Source organism: Somniosus microcephalus, unplaced genomic scaffold (genome assembly GCF_052327205.1).
Source record: "Somniosus microcephalus isolate GS21.2 unplaced genomic scaffold, FLI_Smic_1.0 unresolved_chr1, whole genome shotgun sequence".
NCBI classification, from domain to species: domain Eukaryota; kingdom Metazoa; phylum Chordata; class Chondrichthyes; order Squaliformes; family Somniosidae; genus Somniosus; species Somniosus microcephalus.
The window spans coordinates 45773580-45793015 of record NW_028225179.1 but is presented as its reverse complement, the minus strand read 5'-3'; positions in this window follow the sequence as shown (position 1 = coordinate 45793015).

The following is a 19436-nucleotide window of genomic DNA, read 5'->3' as shown; positions in this document are numbered from 1 at the left end:
TCTGGGACCGGCTGTCACACTGTGTTAGATACACTGTCCTTTCCCCCTCTGGGACGGTGTCACAGTGCGTTAGATACACTGTCCTTTCCCCCTCTGGGACCGGGTGTCACAGTGTGTTAGATACACTGTCCTTTCCCCCTCTGGGACCGGGTGTCACAGTGTGTTAGATACACTGTCCTTTCCCCCTCTGGGACCGGGTGTCACAGTGTGTTAGATACACTGTCCTTTCCCCCTCTGGGACCGGGTGTCACAGTGCGTTAGATACACTGTCCTTTCCCCCTCTGGGACCGGGTGTCACAGTGCGTTAGATACACTGTCCTTTCCCCCTCTGGGACCGGCTGTCACAGTCTGTTAGATACACTGTCCTTTCCCCTCTGGGACCGGGTGTCACAGTGCGTTAGATACACTGTCCTTTCCCGCTCTGGGACCGGCTGTCACAGTGCGTTAGATACACTGTCCTTTCCCCTCTGGGACCAGTTGTCACAGTGCGTTAGATACACTGTCCTTTCCCCCTCTGGGACCGGGTATCACAGTGCATTAGATACACTGTCCGTTTCCCCGCTTGGACCGGATGTCACAGTGCATTAGATACACTGTCCTTTCCCCTCTGGGTCCGGGTGTCACAGTGTGTTAGATACACTGTCCTTTCCCCTCTGGGACCGGGTGTCACAGTGTGTTAGATACACTGTCCTTTCCCCTCTGGGACCGGGTGTCACAGTGTGTTAGATACACTGTCCTTTCCCCTCTGGGTCCGGGTGTCACAGTGTGTTAGATACACTGTCCTTTCCCCTCTGGGACCGGATGTCACAGTGCATTAGATACACTGTCCTTTCCCCTCTGGGTCCGGGTGTCACAGTGTGTTAGATACACTGTCCTTTCCCCCTCTGGGTCCGGGTGTCACAGTGCATTAGATACACTGTCCTTTCCCCCTCTGGGTCCGGGTGTCACAGTGCGTCAAATACACTGTCTTTCCCACTCTGGGACCGGGTGTCACAATGCGTTAGATACACTGTCCTTTCCCCTCTGGGTCCGGGTGTCACAGTGTGTTAGATACACTGTCCTTTCCCCTCTGGGTCCGGGTGTCACAGTGTGTTAGATACACTGTCCTTTCCCCTCTGGGACCGGATGTCACAGTGCATTAGATACACTGTCCTTTCCCCTCTGGGTCCGGGTGTCACAGTGTGTTAGATACACTGTCCTTTCCCCTCTGGGACCGGATGTCACAGTGCATTAGATACACTGTCCTTTCCCCTCTGGGTCCGGGTGTCACAGTGCATTAGATACACTGTCCTTTCCCCCTCTGGGTCCGGGTGTCACAGTGCGTCAAATACACTGTCCTTTCCCCCTCTGGGACCGGGTGTCTCAGTGTGTTATATACACTGTCCATTCCCCCTCTGGGACCGGGTGTCACAGTGCGATAGATACACTGTCCTTTCCCCCTCTGTGTCCGGGTGTCACAGTGTGTTAGATACACTGTCCTTTCCCCCTCTGGGACCGGGTGTCACAGTGCGTTAGATACACTGTCTTTTCCCCCTCTGGGACCAGGTGTCACAGTGTGTTAGATACACTGTCCTTTCACCCTCTGGGACCGGGTGTCACAATGTGTTAGATACACTGTCCTTTCCCCCTCTGGGACCGGGTGTCACAATGTGTTAGATACACTGTCCTTTCCCCCTCTGGGTCCGTGTGTCACAGTGTGTTAGATACACTGTCCTTTCCCCCTCTGGGTCCGTGTGTCACAGTACATGAGATACACTGTCCTTTCCCCCTCTGGGACCGGGTGTCACAGTGCGTAAGATACACTGTCCTTTCCCCCTCTGGGACGGGTGTCACAGTTAATTAGATGCAATGTCCTTTCCCCCTCTGGGGCCAGGTGTCACAGTGTGTTAGATACACTGTCCTTTCCCCCTCTGGGACCGGGTGTCACAGTGCGTTAGATACACTGTCCTTTCCCCCTCTGGGACCGGGTGTCACAATGTATTAGATGCAATTTCCTTTCTACCTCTGGGACCGGGTGTCACAGTGTGTTAGATCCACTGTCCTTTCCCCACTGCGACTGGGAGTCAGTGTGCGTTAGATACACTGTCCTTTCCCCCTCTGGGACCGGGTTATACAATGCGTTAGATACACTGTCCTTTCCCCCTCTGGGACCGGGTGTCACAGTGTGTTATATACACTTTCCTTTCCCCCTCTGGGACCGGGTATCACAGTGTGTTAGATATACTGTCCTTTCCCCCTCTGGGACCGGCTGTCACACTGTGTTAGCTACACTGTCCATTCCCCCTCTGGGACCGGGTGTCACAGTGTTTTAGATACACTGTCCTTTCCCCCTCTGGGACCGGGTGTCACAGTGCGTTAGATACACTGTCCTTTCCCCCTCTGGGACCGGCTGTCACAGTCTGTTAGATACACTGTCCTTTCCCCTCTGGGACCGGGTGTCACAGTATGTTAGATAAACTTTCCTTTCCCGCTCAGGGACCGGCTGTCACAGTGCGTTAGATACACTGTCCTTTCCCCCTCTGGCACCGGGTGTCACAGTGCATTAGTTACACTGTCCGTTTCCCCGCTTGGACCGGATTTCACAGTGCGTTAGATACACTGTCCTTTCCCCTCTGGGTCCGGGTGTCACATTGTGTTAGATACACTGTCCTTTCCCCTCTGGGTCCGAGTGTCACAGTGCATTAGATACACTGTCCTTTCCCCCTCTGGGACCGGGTGTCACAGTGCGTCAAATAAACTGTCCTTTCCCCCTCTGGGACCGGGTGTCTCAGTGCGTTATATACACTGTCCTTTCCCCCTCTGGGACCGGGTGTCACAGTGCGTTAGATACACTGTCCTTTCCCCATCTGCGACCGGGTGTCACAGTGCGTTAGATACACTGACCTTTCCCCCTCTGTGTCCGGGTGTCACAGTGCGTTAGATACACTGTCCTTTCCCCCTCTGTGTCCGGGTGTCACAGTGTGTTAGATACACTGTCCTTTCCCCATCTGCGGCCGGGTGTCACAGTGCGTTAGATACACTGTCCTTTCCCCCTCTGTGTCCGGGTGTCACAGTGTGTTAGATACACTGTCCTTTCCCCCTCTGGGACCGGGTGTCACAGTGCGTTAGATACACTGTCTTTTCCCCCTCTGGGACCAGGTGTCACAGTGTGTTAGATATACTGTCCTTTCCCCCTCTGGGACCGGGAGTCACAGTGTGTTAGATACACTGTCCTTTCCCCCTCTGGGTCCGTGTGTCACAGTGCGTTAGATACACTGTCCTTTCCCCCTCTGGGACCGGGTGTCACAGTGCGTTAGATACACTGTCCTTTCCCCCTCTGGGACGGGTGTCACAGTTAATTAGATGCAATGTCCTTTCCCCCTCTAGGGCCAGGTGTCACAGTGTGTTAGATACACTGTCCTTTCCCCCTCTGGGACCGGGTGTCACAGTGCGTTAGATACACTGTCCTTTCCCCCTCTGGGACCGGGTGTCACAGTGTATTAGATGCAATTTCCTTTCTACCTCTGGGACCGGGTGTCACAGTGTGTTAGATACACTGTCCTTTCCCCCTCTGGGACCGGGTGTCACAGTGCGTTAGATGCACTGTCCTTTCCCCCTCTGGGACCGGCTGTCACAGTGTGTTAGATACACTGTCCTTTCCCCTCTGGGACCGGGTGTCACAGTATGTTAGATACACTGTCCTTTCCCCCTCTGGGACCGGGTCTCACAATGTGTCAGATAGACTGTCCTTCCCCCTCTGGGACCGGGTGTCACAGTGCGTTAGATACACTGTCCTTTCACCCTCTGGGATAGGGTGTCACAGTGCATTAGATACACTGTCCTTTCTCCCTCTGGGACAGGGTGTCACAGTGCGTTAGATACACTGTCCTTTCCCCCTCTGGGACAGGGTGTCACAGTGTATTAGATACACTGTCCTTTCCGCACTGGGACTGGGAGTCAGTGTGCGTTAGATACACTGTCCTTTCCCCCTCTGGGACCGGGTGTCACAATGCGTTAGATACACTGTCCTTTCCCCCTCTGGGACCGGGTGTCACAGTGTGTTATTTACACTGTCCATTCCCCCTCTGGGACCGGGTGTCACAGTGCGTTGGATACACTGTCCTTTCCCCCTCTGGGACCGGGTGTCACAGTGTGTTAGATATACTGTCCTTTCCCCCTCTGGGACCGGGAGTCACAGTGTGTTAGATGCACTGTCCCTTCCCCCTCTGGGATCGGGTGTCACAGTGCGTTAGATACACTGTCCTTTCCCCTCTGGGACCGGCTGTCACACTGTGTTAGATACACTGTCCTTTCCCCCTCTGGGACGGTGTCACAGTGCGTTAGATATACTGTCCTTTCCCCCTCTGGGACCGGGTGTCACAGTGTGTTAGATACACTGCCCTTTCCCCCTCTGGGACCGGGTGTCACAGTGTGTTAGATACACTGTCCTTTCCCCCTCTGGGACCGGGTGTCACAGTGTGTTAGATACACTGTCCTTTCCCCCTCTGGGACCGGGTGTCACAGTGTGTTAGATACACTGTCCTTTCCCCCTCTGGGACTGGGTGTCACAGTGCGTTAGATACACTGTCCTTTCCCCCTCTGGGACCGGCTGTCACAGTCTGTTAGATACACTGTCCTTTCCCCTCTGGGACCGGGTGTCACAGCGCGTTAGATACACTGTCCTTTCCCGCTCTGGGACCGGCTGTCACAGTGCGTTAGATACACTGTCCTTTCCCCTCTGGGACCAGTTGTCACAGTGCGTTAGATACACTGTCCTTTCCCCCTCTGGGACCGGGTATCACAGTGCATTAGTTACACTGTCCGTTTCCCCGCTTGGACCGGACGTCACAGTGCATTAGATACACTGTCCTTTCCCCCTCTGGGACCGGGTGCCACAGTGCGTTAGATACACTGTCCTTTCCCCCTCTGGGACCGGGTGTCACAGTGTGTTAGATACACTGTCCTTTCCCTCTCTGGCACCTGGTGTCACAGTGCATTAGATACCCTGTCCTTTCCCCCTCTGGGACGGGGTGTCACAGTGCGTTAGATACACTGCACTTTCCCCCTCTGGGACCTGGTGTCACAGTGCGTTAGATACACTGTCGTTTCCCCCTCTGGGACCGGGTGTCACAGTGTGTTAGATACACTGTCCTTTCCCCCTCTGGGAGCGGGAGTCACAGTGCATTAGATACAGTGTCCTTACCCCCTCTGGGACCGGGTCTCACAGTGCATTAGATACACTGTCCTTTCCCCCTCTGAGACTGGGAGTCACAGTGCGTTAGATACACTGTCCTTTCCCCCTCTGGGACCGGGTGTCACAGTGCGTTAGATACACTGTCCTTTCCCCCTCTGGGACCGGGTGTCACAGTGCGTTAGATACACTTTCCTCTCCCCCTCTGGGACTGGGTGTCACAGTGCGTTAGATACACTGTCCTTTCCCCCTCTGGGACCGGGTGTCACAATGTGTTAGACACACTGTCCTTTCCCCCTCTGGGAATGGGTGTTACAGTGCGTTAGATACACTGTCCTTTCCCCCTCTGGGACCGCGTGGCACAGTGCATTAACATAAGAACATAAGAAATAGGAGCAGGAGTAGGCCAATCGGCCCCTTGAGCCTGCTCCGCCATTCAATAAGATCATGGCTGATCTGATCCTAACTGCCAATCCACTATCACAGAACCATCTCCTGAATCTAACAGATTTAGACACACGAAATAGGAGCAGGATCAGGCTACGCGGCCCCTGGGCCTGCTCCACTACCAACAGGGCCATGACCGATCCGAACCTAGACCAATGTCCAAATTCCTAACCTTTAATTCCCTTTACTTCTAGGAAACTGTCTATTTCTGTTTTAAATTTATGTAATAATGTAGCTTCTACAGCTTTTTGGGGCAGCATATTCCATGGACCTACCACCCTCTGAGTGAAGTAGTTCCTCCTCATCTCAGTTTTGAAAGAGCAGCCCCTTATTCTAAGACTATGCCCCCTAGTTCTAGTTTCACCCATCATCGGGAACATCTTCCCCGCATCCACCCGATCCAACCCCTTCACAATCTTATATGTTTCAATAAGATCGCCTCTCATTCTTCTGAACTCCAATGAGTAGAGTCCCAATCTACTCAACCTCTCCTCATATGTCCATCCCCTTATCCCCGGGATTAACCGAGTGAACCTTCTTTGTACTGACTCGAGAGCAAGTATGTCCTTTCTTAAGTATGGACACCAAAACTGTACGCAGTATTCCAGGTGCGGTCTTACCAATACCTTGTACAACTGAAGCAATACCTCCCTATTTTTATATTCTATCCCCCTAGCAATGAAAGCCAACATTCTATTGGCCTTCTTAATCACTTGCTGCACCTGCATACTAACCTTTTGAGTTTCGTGCACCAGGACCCCCAGATCCCTTTGTACTACAGTACTTTCCAGTTTCTTGCCATTAAGATAATAACTTGCTCTACGATTTTCCCTGCCAAAGTGCATAATCTCACACTTTCCAGTATTGTATTCCATCTGCCAAATCTCTGCCCACTTACTTAGCCTGTCGATGTCCCCTTGCAGGTTTTTTATGTCCTCCTCACTCACTACTTTCCCCCCCATCTTAGTATCATCTGCAAACTTTGATATGTTACACTCGGTCCCCTCCTCCAAATCGTTAACATAGATTGTAAAGAGTTGGGGACCCAGCACTGACCCCAGCGGAACACCACTAGTTACTGATTGCCAGTCTGAGAATGAACCATTTATCCCAACTCTCTGCCTTCTGTTAGATAGCCAATCCTCTATCCATGCCAGAATATTACCCCCAATCCCGTGATTTTTTATCTTAAGCAATAATCTTTTGTGTGGCACCTTGTCAAATGCCTTTTGGAAGTCTAAATACACTACGTCCACTGGTTCCCCTTTATCCACCCTATATGTTACTTCCTCAAAGAACTCCAGCAAATTTGTCAAACATGACATCCCCTTCATAAAACCATGCTGACTTTGTCCTATTAAATTATGATTATCCAAATGTCCTGTTACTGTCTCCTTAATAATGAACTCCAAAATTTTACCTACCACAGATGTTAGGCTAACCGGTCTATAGTTTCCAGCCTTCTGTCTGCTGCCCTTTTTAAATAAGGGTGTTACATTAGCAGTTTTCCAGTCTGCCGGGACCTTTGCTGAGTCCAGGGAGTTTTGGAAAATTATTACCAATGCATCCACAATCCCTACCGCCACTTCCCTCAAGACCCTAGGGTGTAAGCCATCAGGTCCAGGTGATTTATCCGCCTTGAGTCCCATTATTTTACTGAGTACCACTTCCTTAGTGATTTTGATCGTGTTTAGCTCCTCCCCCCCCTTTAGCCCCCTGTTTGTCCAGTGTTGGGATATTCTTCGTATCTTCTACTGTAAAGACTGATGTAAAATATTCATTCAGTGTTTTTGCCATCTCCATATTTCCCACCATTAATTTCCCGGTCTCATCCTCTAAGGGACCAACATTTACTTTAGCCACCCTTTTTCTTTTTATATAACTATAAAAGCTCTTACTATCTGTTTTTATATTTTTTGCTAATTTACTTTCATAATCTATCTTCCCTTTCTTAATCAATCTTTTTGTTATTTTTTGCTGTCTTTTAAAGTTTTCCCAATCCTCTATCCTCCCACTAGATTTGGCTACCTTATATGCCCTTGTTTTTAGTGGAATACTATCCTTAATTTCTTTACTTAGCCACGGATGGCTGTCTTTTCTTTTACACCCTTTTCTTCTCAGTGGAATATATTTTTATTGGAAGTTGTAAAATAACTAGATTAACTAACTAAAATAACTAAATTAGATAGACTGTCCTTTCCCTCTCTGGGACCAGGTTTCACAGTGCGTTAGATACACTGTCTTTTCCCCTCTGAGGCCAGGTGTCACAGCTCGTTGGATACACTGTCCTTTCCCCCTCTGGGACCGGGTGTCACAGTGCATTAGATACACTGTCCTTTCCCCCTCTGGGACCGGGTGTCACAGTGCATTAGATACACTGTCCTTTCCCCCTCTGGGACCGGGTGTCACATTGCGTTAGATACATGGTCCTTTCCCCCTCTGGGGCCCAGGTGTCACAGTGCGTTAAATACACTGTCCTTTCCCCCTCTGGGACCGGGTGTGACAATGCGTTAGATAAACTGTCCTTTCCGCTCTGGGACCGATGACACAGTGCGTTAGATACAGTGTCCTTTCCCCCTCTGGGACCGGGTGTCACACTGCGTTAGATACACTGTCCTTTCTCCTCTGGGACCGGGTGTCACAGTGTGTTAGACACACTGTCCTTTCTCCTCTGGGACCGGGTGTCACAGTGTGTTAGGTTCACTGTTCTTTCCCCCTCTGAGACCGGGTGTCACAGCGCGTTAGATACACTGTCCTTTCCCCCTCTGGGTCCGGGTGTCACAGTGCGTTAGATAAACTGTCCTTTCCCCCTCTGGGACCGGGAGTCAAAGTGTCTTAGATACACTGTCCTTTCCCCCTCTGGGACCGGGCATCACTGTGCGTTAGATACACTGTCCTTTCTCCCTCTGGGACCACGTGTCACAGTGCGTTAGGTACACTGTCCTTTCCCCTCTGGGTCCGGGGGTCACAGTGCGTTAGATACACTGTCCTTTCACCCTCTGAGACCAGGTGTCACAGCGTATTAGATACACTGTCCTTTCCCCCTCTGGGACCGGGAGTCACAGTGCGTTAGATACACTGTCCTTTTGCCCCTGGGACCGGTTGTCACAGTGCATTAGATACACTGTCCTTTCCCCTCTGGGACCGAGTGTCACAGTGCGTTAGATACACTGTCCTTTTGCCCCTGGGACCGGTTGTCACAGTGCATTAGATACACTGTCCTTTCCCCTCTGGGACCGAGTGTCACAGTGCGTCAGATAAACTGTCCTTTCCCCCTCTGGGAACGGGAGTCACAGTGTCTTAGCTACACTGTCCTTTCCCCCTCTGGGACCAGGTGTCACATTGCGTTAGATACACTGTCCTTTCCCCCTCTGGGACCGGGAGTCACTGTGTGTTAGATACACTGTCCTTTCCCCCTCTGGGACCGCATGTCACAGTGCGTTAGATAGACTGTCCATTCCCCATCTGGGACCGAGAGTCACTGTGCGTTAGATACACTGTCCTTTCCCCCTCTGGTACCGCGTGTCACAGTGCGTTAGATACACTGTCCATTCCCCTCTAGCACCGGGTGTCACAGTGCGTTAGTTACACTCTCCTTTCCCCTCTGGGACCGGGATTCACAGTGCGTTAGATACACTGTCCTTTCCCCCTCTGGGACCGGGTGTCACAGTGTGTTAGATACACTGTCCTTTCCCCCTCTGGGACCGGGTGACACAGTGTGTTAGATACACTCTCCTTTCCCCTCTGGGACCGGGATTCACAGTGCGTTAGATACACTGTCCTTTCCCCTCTGGGACCGGGAGTCACAGTGCGTCAGATACACTGTCCTTTCCCCTCTGGGACCGGGAGTCACAGTGCATTAGAAACACTGTCCTTTCCCCCACTGCGACCGGGTGTCACAGTGTCTTAGATACACTGTCCTTTCCCCCTCTGGGACCAGGTGTCACAGTGCGTTAGATACACTGTCCTTTCCCCCACTGCGACCGGGTGTCACAGTGTCTTAGATACACTGTCCTTTCCCCCTCTAGGACCGGGTGTCACAGTGCGTTAGTTACACTCTCCTTTCCCCTCTGGGACCGGGATTCACAGTGCGTTAGATACACTGTCCTTTCCCCCACTGGGACCGGGTGTCACAGTGTCTTAGATACACTGTCCTTTCCCCCTCTGGGACCGCGTGTCACTGTGCGTTAGATACACTGTCCTTTCCCCTCTAGGACCGTGTGTCACAGTGTGTTAGTTACACTCTCCTTTCCCCTCTGGGACCGGGATTCACAGTGCGTTAGATACACTGTCCTTTCCCCCTCTGGGACCGGGAGTCACAGTGCGTCAGATACACTGTCCTTTCCCCCTCTGGGACCAGGTGTCACAGTGCATTAGAAACACTGTCCTTTCCCCCACTGGGACCGGGTGTCACAGTGTCTTAGATACACTGTCCTTTCCCCCTCTGGGACCAGGTGTCGCAGTGCGTTAGATACACTGTCCTTTCCCCCTCTGGGACCGGGTGGCACAGTGCATTAATGGGGAATGAGGAAATGGCAGAGAAATTAAATAAGTACTTTGTTTCTATCTTCACGGAGGAAGACACAAAAACCCTCCCCGTAATATGAGAAAACCAAGGGTGTGATGAGAATGAGGAACTCAAAGAAATTATTAGTAAAAAGGCAGTACTAGCAAAATGAATGGGACTAAAGGTTGTTTAATCCCAAAGACCGGATGACCTGCATTGTAGGGTTTTGAAAGAGGTTGCCATTGGAATAGAGGACGCATTCGTTGTCAGCTTGCAAAATTTTCTAGATTCTGGAACGGTTCCTGCAGATTGGAGGATAGCAAATGTAACCCCGGTATTTAAGAAAGGAGGGAGAGAGCAAACGGGGAACTACAGACCTGTTAGCCTCACATCAGTATTTGGGAAAATGCTGGATTTTATTATAAAGGATGCAATGAACCGGAACGGGACCAACATCCTTGCGGGGCGTTTTGCTAGTACTGTTGGGGGGGGATTTAAACTAACTTGGCAGGGGGATGGGATACGGAGTGCAGCTATCGTAGGGGGTGATGCACAGCCAAATATAGAGGAAAAAACAAGCCAGCCTGGAAGGCGGAGCAAATATGTAATGGCACAAGGGAGTATGGCAAGGCTGGATGGCATTTATTTTAATGCAAGGAGTCTTGCGAGTAAGGCAGATGAATTGAAGTTATAGATGAACACATGGGAGTATGATATTGTTGCTATCACAGAGACATGGTTGAGGGAGGGGCGGGACTGGCAGCTCAATATTCCGCGGTATAGAATCTTCAGGCGAGACAGAGGGGGGTGTAAAAGAGGAGGGGTGTCGCAATATTCATCAAGGAATCAATTACTGCAGTAAGGAGGGATGATATCTTCGCAGGTCCCTCTAATGAGGCCATATGGGTAGAACTTAAAAACAAAAGGGGGCAAGCACTTTGCTGGGAGTGTACTATAGGCCCCCAAACAGTCAGGGGGCGATAGAGGAACAGATATGTAGGCAAATCTCAGAGAAGTGTAGAAATAATAGGGTAATAATAATGGGGGATTTCAACTTCCCCAATATTAACTGGGATAGTCAGAGTGTGAAAGGCTTAGAAGGTGCGGAATTCTTGAAAGTGCATCCAGGAGAGCTTTTTGAGCCAGCATGTAGAAAGTCTTACAAGAGAGGGGGCGGTACTGGACCTAATTCTAGGGAATGTAGCCGGGCAAGTGGTAGAAGTGTCAGTAGGAGAGCATTTTGGTGACAGTGACCATAATTCGGTGAGATTTAAGGTAGTCAGGGAAAAGGACAAAGATGGACCGGAAATAAAGGTTCTAAATTGGGAGAAGGCTGATTTTAATATGATAAGGCAGGATCTGGCCTAAGTGGACTGGGATCAGCTACTTGTAGGAAAATCCACATCAGAGCAGTGGGAGTCATTCAGAAAGAAAATAGAGAGAGTACAGCGCCAACATGTTCCCGTAAAGGTCAAGGGGGGGGGACCAACAAGCCCAGGGAACCCTGGATGTCAAGGGATATACAAGAATGGATTAGGAAAAAAAGGGAGGCTTTTGGCAGATACAAATGACTAAAAACAGTGGAAGCCCTATCGGAGTATAGAAAGTACAGGGGGGTACTTATAAAAGAAATTAGGAGAGCGAAGAGAGGACATGAAAAAACACTGGTGGGCAAAATAAAGGAAAATCCCAAGGTGTTTTATAAGTATATTAAGGGCAAGAGGATAACCAGGGAAAGAGTAGGGCCCAATAGGGACCAAAGTGACAATCTGTGTGTAAAGCTGGAAGATGTAGGTGAGGTTTTAAATGAATATTTTGCATCTGTGTTCACTATGGAGAAGAACGATGTAGGCATAGAAATCAGGCAGGGGGATTGTGGTATACTTCAGCAAATTAGTATTGAGAGGGAGGAGGTACTAGCAGTTTTAGCAGGCTTAAAAGTGGATAAATCCCCAGGCCCAGTTGAGATGTATGCCAGGCTGCTGTGGATAAGGCAAGGGAAGAGATTGCAGGGGCTCTGACACAAATTTTCAGAACCTCTCTGGCCACAGTGGAGGTGCCAAAGGACTGGAGGACAGCTAACGTAGTACTGTGGCAAAGCCACCAATGGACTCTAGTATAAATATATAACTGCCTTTAACAGAGTGCTACAGCACCTATGTTTGTTTACTGTATGTAAATAGCCGTTCTGGATAAGCCCCAGAATCAGCGCAATGACGTCATCATGTTGGTCATGTGACGCCCCGAACGGCGGGAAACGTGATGACGTCATGACGTCAGAGAGTGGGAGGTTCCCAACTCAGACCTCGTGAAACCAGCACCAGAAAAGACCTGTTGATTATTTCTCCTGCATGCAACTGTTTGTTCTCTAGTTTCTATTAAACTTTGTTTTATTATCGGACTGACTCGACCTCAGTGCTTCAGTTAGGGATCTGACGATTCCTACATTGGTGACCCCGAGACTTCGCGGACGATTTTCGCGGAGGACGCGCAGAACAAAACGATGGATGTTAATGCAGTGACCTTGAAGCTCCCTCAATTTTGGGAACAACAAGCGGCCTCCTGGCTCGTCCAAGCGGAGGCTCAGTTCCAGCTTCGGAACATCGTGCTGGATCAGAACCGTTATCTTTACGTGGTCTCCGCACTGGACAGCTCGACGGCTTCACGGATCATCAGTCTGCTGGAGACCCCGCCCGTGGATAACAAGTATGATACGCTTAAGGCGCGACTTATGCAGGTTTTCGGCCTCACGAAAGCGGAGCGCGCGCAACGTTTACTCACACTGCCCGGGTTAGGCGACGCTAAGCCATCTGAGTTGATGAGCCAGATGCTCACGCTCCTTGGGTCTGAGCCGCAGTGTTTTCTGTTTCGGGAACTGTTCCTCAGCCAGCTCCCCGAGCAGGTGCAAGTAGCCCTCGCCAGGTCAGAGGCTACGGACGGTGTAGCGCTCGCGGCCGAAGCCGACACCATTTATGCGGTGATGCAGCAGTACTGTGCCACCTCGAAGCGTCCCGCCCCGAAGAATCCTACCTCGGCGCCTCCACCGACCGGCCTCTGCTACTACCATGCCCGTTTCGGTCCAAAAGCCTGATGCTGCAGACACCCATGCAGTTTCGCGCCAACTGCACCGAGGAAGCAGCAGCACCGATTGCGTGAACGGAAGAATGACCCCGAGGTCGGTTTCGCGTCTACGATGGCAGTTGGCAATTCCGGGAATATCGGAGTCGTTCGGACAGGCTTGTCCGACCTCCTCTGCGATTGACTTTCGAGGTTAAAGGCACTTCTGGGGGGGCGCATGTGGCAAAGCCACCAACGGACTCCTGTATAAATGTATAACTGCCTTTAACAGAGTGCTACAGCACCTATGTTTGTTTACTGTATGTAAATAGCCGTTCTGGATAAGCCCCAGAATCAGCGCGATGACGTCATCATGTTGGTCATGTGACGCCCCGAACGGCGGGAAACGTGATGAGGTCATGACATCAGAGAGTGGGAGGTTCCCAACTTAGACCTCGTGAAACCAGCACCAGAAAAGACCTGTTGATTATTTCTCCTGCATGCAACTGTTTGTTCTCTAGTTTCTACTAAACTTTGTTTTATTATCGGACTGACTCGACCTCAGTGCTTCAGTTAGGGATCTGACGATTCCTACAGTACCATTATTCAAGAAGGGTAGTAGGGATAAACCAGGGAATTACAGGCCAGTGAGCCTAACATCAGTGGTGGGGAAATTATTGGAAAAAGTTCTGAGGGACAGAATTAGTCTCCACTTGGAGAGGCAAGGATAAAGCAAGGATAGTCAGCATGGCTTTGTCAGGGGGAGATCATGTCTAACCAATTTGATTGAATTTTTTGAGGAGGTGACTAGGTGTGTGGATGAGGGTAGTGCAGTTGATGTAGTCTACATGGACTTCAGTAAGGCTTTTGACAAAGTCCCGCATGGGAGACTGCTCAAGAAGGTAAGAGCCCATGGGATCTAGGGCAATTTGGCACATTGGATCCAAAATTGGCTTAGTGGCAGGAGGCAGAGGGTGATGGTCGAAGGTTGTTTTTGTGACTGGAAGCCTGTGTCCAGTGGGGGGATCGGTGCTGGGTCCTTTGCTGTTTGTAGTGTACATTAATGATTTAGATATGAATGTAGGAGGTATGATCAGTAAGTTCGCAGATGACACGAAAATTGGTGGAGTGGTAAATAGCGAGGAGGGAAGCCTCAGGCTACAGGACGATATAGATGGGTTGGTCAGATGGGCAGAACAGTGGCAAATGGAATTTAACCCTGAAAAGTGTAAGCTGATGCATTTTGGGAGGACTAACAAGGCAAGGGAATACACAATGACTGGTTGGACCCTAGGAAGGACAGAGAATCAGAGGAACCTTGGTGTGCATGTACATAGATCCCTGAAGGCAGCAGGACAGGTAGATAAGGTGGTTAAGAAGGCATATGGGATACTTGCCTTCATTAGCCGAGGCATAGAATATAAGAGCAGGGAGGTTATGATGGAGCTGTACAAAATTCTAGTTAGGCCACAGCTGGAATACTGTGTGCAGTTCTGGTCACCACACTATAGGAGGGATGTGATTGCATTGGAGAGGGTGCAGAGGAGATTCACCAGGATGTTGCCTGGGCTGGAGCGCTTCAGCTATGAAGAGAGACTGGACAGGCTGGGGTTGTTTTCCTTAGAGCAGAGAAGGCTGAGGGGGGACCTGATTGAGGTGTACAAAATTATGAGGGGCATAGAGAGGGTAGATAGAAAGGAACATTTCCCCTTAGTAGAGGGGTCAATAACCAAGGGGCATTGATTCAAGATAAGGGGCAGGAGGTTTAGAGGGTATTTGAGGAAAAACCTTTTCACCCAGAGGGTGGTTGGAATCTGGAACTCACTGCCTGAAAGGGTGGTAGAGGCAGGAACCCTCACAACATTCAAGAAGCATTTAGATGAGCACTTGAAATGCCATAGCATACAAGGCTACGGACCAAGTGCTGGAAAATGGGATTAGAATAGACAGGGCTTGATGGCCGGCACGGACGTGATGGGCCGAAGGGCCTCTTTCTGTGCTGTATAACTCTTTGACTCAATGACTGTAATAACTGGGCACTTAGAAACTAATAGGAAGATTGGGCAGTGTCAACATGGATTTATGAAAGGGAAATCCTGTTTAACAAACCTATTGGAGTTCTTTGAGGATGTAACTATTGGAGTAGTTAAAGGGGATACCGGTAGATGTGGTGTATCTGGATTTTCAGAAGGCCTTCGATAAGGTCCCACACAAGAGGTTGGTGAACAAAATTAGGGCACATGGAATTGGGGGTAATATACTAGCATGGAATGAGAATTGGTTAACAGACAGAAAACAAAGAGTAGGGATAAACAGGTCTTTTTCAGGATGGCAGGCTGTGACTAGTGGGGTACCGCAAGGATCGATGCTTGGGCCCCAGCTATTCACAATCTATATCAATGATTTGGATAAGGGGACTAAATGTAACATTTCCAAATTTGCTGATGATACAAAGCTAGGTGGCAGTGTCATTTGTGAAGAGGATGTGAAAAGGCTTCAAGGGGATCTCGACAGGCTCAGTGAGTGGGCGAGAACATGGCAGATGGAATATAATGTGGATAAATGTGAAGTTATCCACTTTGGTAGAATAAACAGAAAGGCAGAGTATTTCCTAAATGGTGAAAGATTGGAGAATGCAGATGCTCAAAGGGACCTGGGTGTCCTTGTACATGAGTCACTGAAAGTGAATGTGCAGGTGCAGCAACCATTAGGAAGGCAAGTGGTATGCTGGCCTTCATTACAAGTGGATTTGAGTACAGGAGTAAAGAAGTCTTACTCCAATTATATTGGGCCTTGGTGAGACCACACCTGGAGTACTGTGTACAATTTTGGTCTCCTTACCTAAGGAAGGATATACTTGCCATAGAGGGAGTGCAACGAAGGTTCACGAGATTGATTCCTGGGATGGCGGGACTGTCACAGAAATCACAGAATCACAGAAACCCCACAGTGCAGATAGAGGCCATTTCGGCCCATCGAGCCTGCACCGACACATATCCCACCCGATCCCCGTAACCCCTACACCAACACATATGCCATCCTATCCCCGTAACCCCACGTATTTAATCCCCCTAACACTAAGGGTCAATTTATCATAGCCAATCAACCTAACCCGCACATCTTTGGACTGTGGGAGGAAACCGGAGCACCCGGAGGAAACCCACGCAAACACGGGGAGAATGTGCAAACTCCACACAGACAGTCACCCGAGGCCGGATTCGAACCCGGGTCCCTGGCGCTGTGAGGCAACAGTGCTAACCACTATGCCACCGTGCTGCCCATGAGAAGAGATTGAGTAAACTAGGCCTGTATTCTCTTGAGTTCAGAAGAATGAGAGGGGATCTCATTGAAACATACAAAATTATTACAGGGCTTGATAGGGTGGATGCTGGGAGAATGTTTCCCTTGGCTGGGGATCTAGAACCAGGGGCCACAGCCTCAGGATAAAGGGTTGGCTATTCAGGACTGAGATGAGAAGAAATTTCTTCATACAGAGCGTGGTGAATCTTTGGAATTCTCTGCCCCAGAGGGCTGTGGAGGCTCAATCATTGGGTATATTCAAAGCAGAAGTCGATAGATTTCTGACTAGTAAGGGCATCAAGAGATATGGCGATAGGGCCGGTGAATGGAGTTGAGGCAGTAGATCAGCCATGATCTCATTGAATGGTGGACCAGGCTCGAAGGGCCGAATGGCCGACTCCTGCTCCTATTTTTTATGTTCTTATGTTCTTATGTTAGATACACTTTCCTTTCCCCCTCTGAAACATAGAAATATAGAAAAATAGGAGCAGGAGTCGGCCATTCAGCCCTTCGAGCCTGCTCCGCCATTCAATATGATCATGGCTGATCCTCGATCTCAACACCATATTCCCGCTCTCTCCCCATACCCCTTGATGCCTTTTGTGTCTAGAATGAAGCTCCCCAATCTATCATAGCCAACTCACTCCTCATACCTTCGTAGTTTCCTTTGTTTAGATTTGGGACCCTAGTTTCGGATTGGACTTCTTCACTTTCTATTTTAATGAAGAATTCTATCATGTTATGGTCACTCTTCCCTAAAGGACCCCGCACAAGATCAATTAACCCCTTCTCATTGCACAATACCCAATCTAGGATAGCCTGTTCCCTAGTTGGCTCCTCAACGTACTGGTCTAAAAATCCATCTCGTACACACTCCAGGAATTCATCCTCCACAGTATTATTGCTAATTTGGTTTGGCCAGTCTATATGTAGATTAAAGCCACCCATGATTACTGCAGTACCCTTGTTACATGCAGCTCTAATTTCCTGTTTGATGCCATCCCCTACATTACCACTACTGTTTGGAGGCCTATAGACAACTCCCACCAATGTTTTCTGCCCCTTGGTGCTTCTTAGCTCCACCCAGACTGATTCTATATCTTGATTTTCTGAGCCAATATCCTTTCTCACTATTGCTCTGATTTCATCCTTTACAAACAAGGCCACCCCACCTCCTTTTCCTTTCTGCCTGTCCTTCCTAAATATCGAATATCCTTAGATATACAGCTCCCAGCCTTGGTCACCCTGCAGCCATGTCTCCGTAATTGCAATTATATCATATCCGTTTATATCTATTTGCGCTGTTAATTCGTCTACCTTATTATGAATGCTTCATGCATTCAGATACAGTGCCTTTAGATTTGTCTTTTTAGCATTTTTAGACATCTTAACATTTTTTTGCACTATGTCCCAATGATCTTATTCCCTTCCTTTCTTACCCAGGCCCGATTTGTTAGCGTACTCCTTTGTTTGTACGCTCTGTCCCTTTCTGACACAATCTGGTTATCCTTACCCCAATCACTTTCCTGCACTGCTTCCTTGTCTTTTCTCTTTAGCATTCTAGATTTCTCTCCACCAGGGCCCTCCCCCCACACCCCCCTTATTTAGTTTAAAGCCCCATCGACCTCCCTAGTTATTCGATTCGCTAGAACTCTGGTCCCAGCATGGTTCAGGTGTAGTCCGTCCCAACGGAACAGCTCTCTCTTTCCCCAGTACTGGTGCCAGTGCCCCATGAATCGAAATCCACTTCTCCCACACCAAACTTTGAGCCACGCATTCATCTCCCTGATCTTATTGACCCTATACCAATTTGCTCGTGGCTCCGGTAAAGATTATTACATTTGTGCTTCTGCTTTTTATTTTAGTCCCTAGCTGGGACTGGGTGTCACAGTGCGTTAGATACACTGTCCTTTCCCCCTCTGGGACCGGGTGTCACAGTGCGTTAGATACACTGTCCTTTCCCCCTCTGGGACCGGGTGTCACAGTGCGTTTTACACACGTCCTTTCCCCCTCTGGGACCAGGTGCCACAGTGCGTTAGATACACTGTCCTTTTACCCTCTGGGACCGGGTGTCACAGTGCGTTAGATACACTGTCCTTTCCACCTCTGGCATTGGGTGTCACAGTGCATTAGATACACTGTCCTTTCCCCCTCTGGGACCGGGTGTCACAGTGCATTAGATACATTGTCCTTTCCCCCTCTGGGCCCGGGTGTCACAGTGTGTTAGATACACTGTCCTTTCCCCCTCTGGGACCGGGTGTCACAGTGTGTTAGATACACTGTCATTTCCCCCTTTGGGACCGGGTGTCACAGTGCGTTAGATACACTGTCCTTTCCCCCTCTGGGACCGGGTGTCACAGTGCGTTAGATACACTGCCCTTTCCCTCTTTGGGACCGGGTGTCACAATGCGTTAGATACACTGTCCTTTCTGTTAAATCCGTGAATCTTGATGTATGGTGTCCTTCAAGAAATAGACAGAGACTGCAGAGGAACAATCAACAGGTGTTTACTGGATGAGGGTTACTCTAAAACTAACAGTACAGGTCCCCACTCAGGGTTTATATACAGGTGTGGTCACTGCCGGTACTACAGTATACAGGAGCTGTAAAAAGTCATTCTCCCCTTAAAGGTACATACACTACAATTCCTCCCCTTTTAGATTAACAGTACCATAACATTCATTTAACAATTAACACTTTTAACATGCAACATTAACTGAAAATAGTCCATTTATAAATTCAGTCTTTGTGGCGGCTTCCTGATCCTTTCTGGATAGCGCCTTTCCTGAGTGTCTTGCTGTTGGTGCGGAGGCGATTCTGGCCCCCTGTTGTCGGTTGGTTCATCAGCTTCCGATGCTACTGTTTCTGGGGTAGATGCTACCTGTATATTGGGTTCATCACCAGGTACGCGAGACATGGGGTTGACTCGTTCCTGTGACACTAGGATCTGGTCGA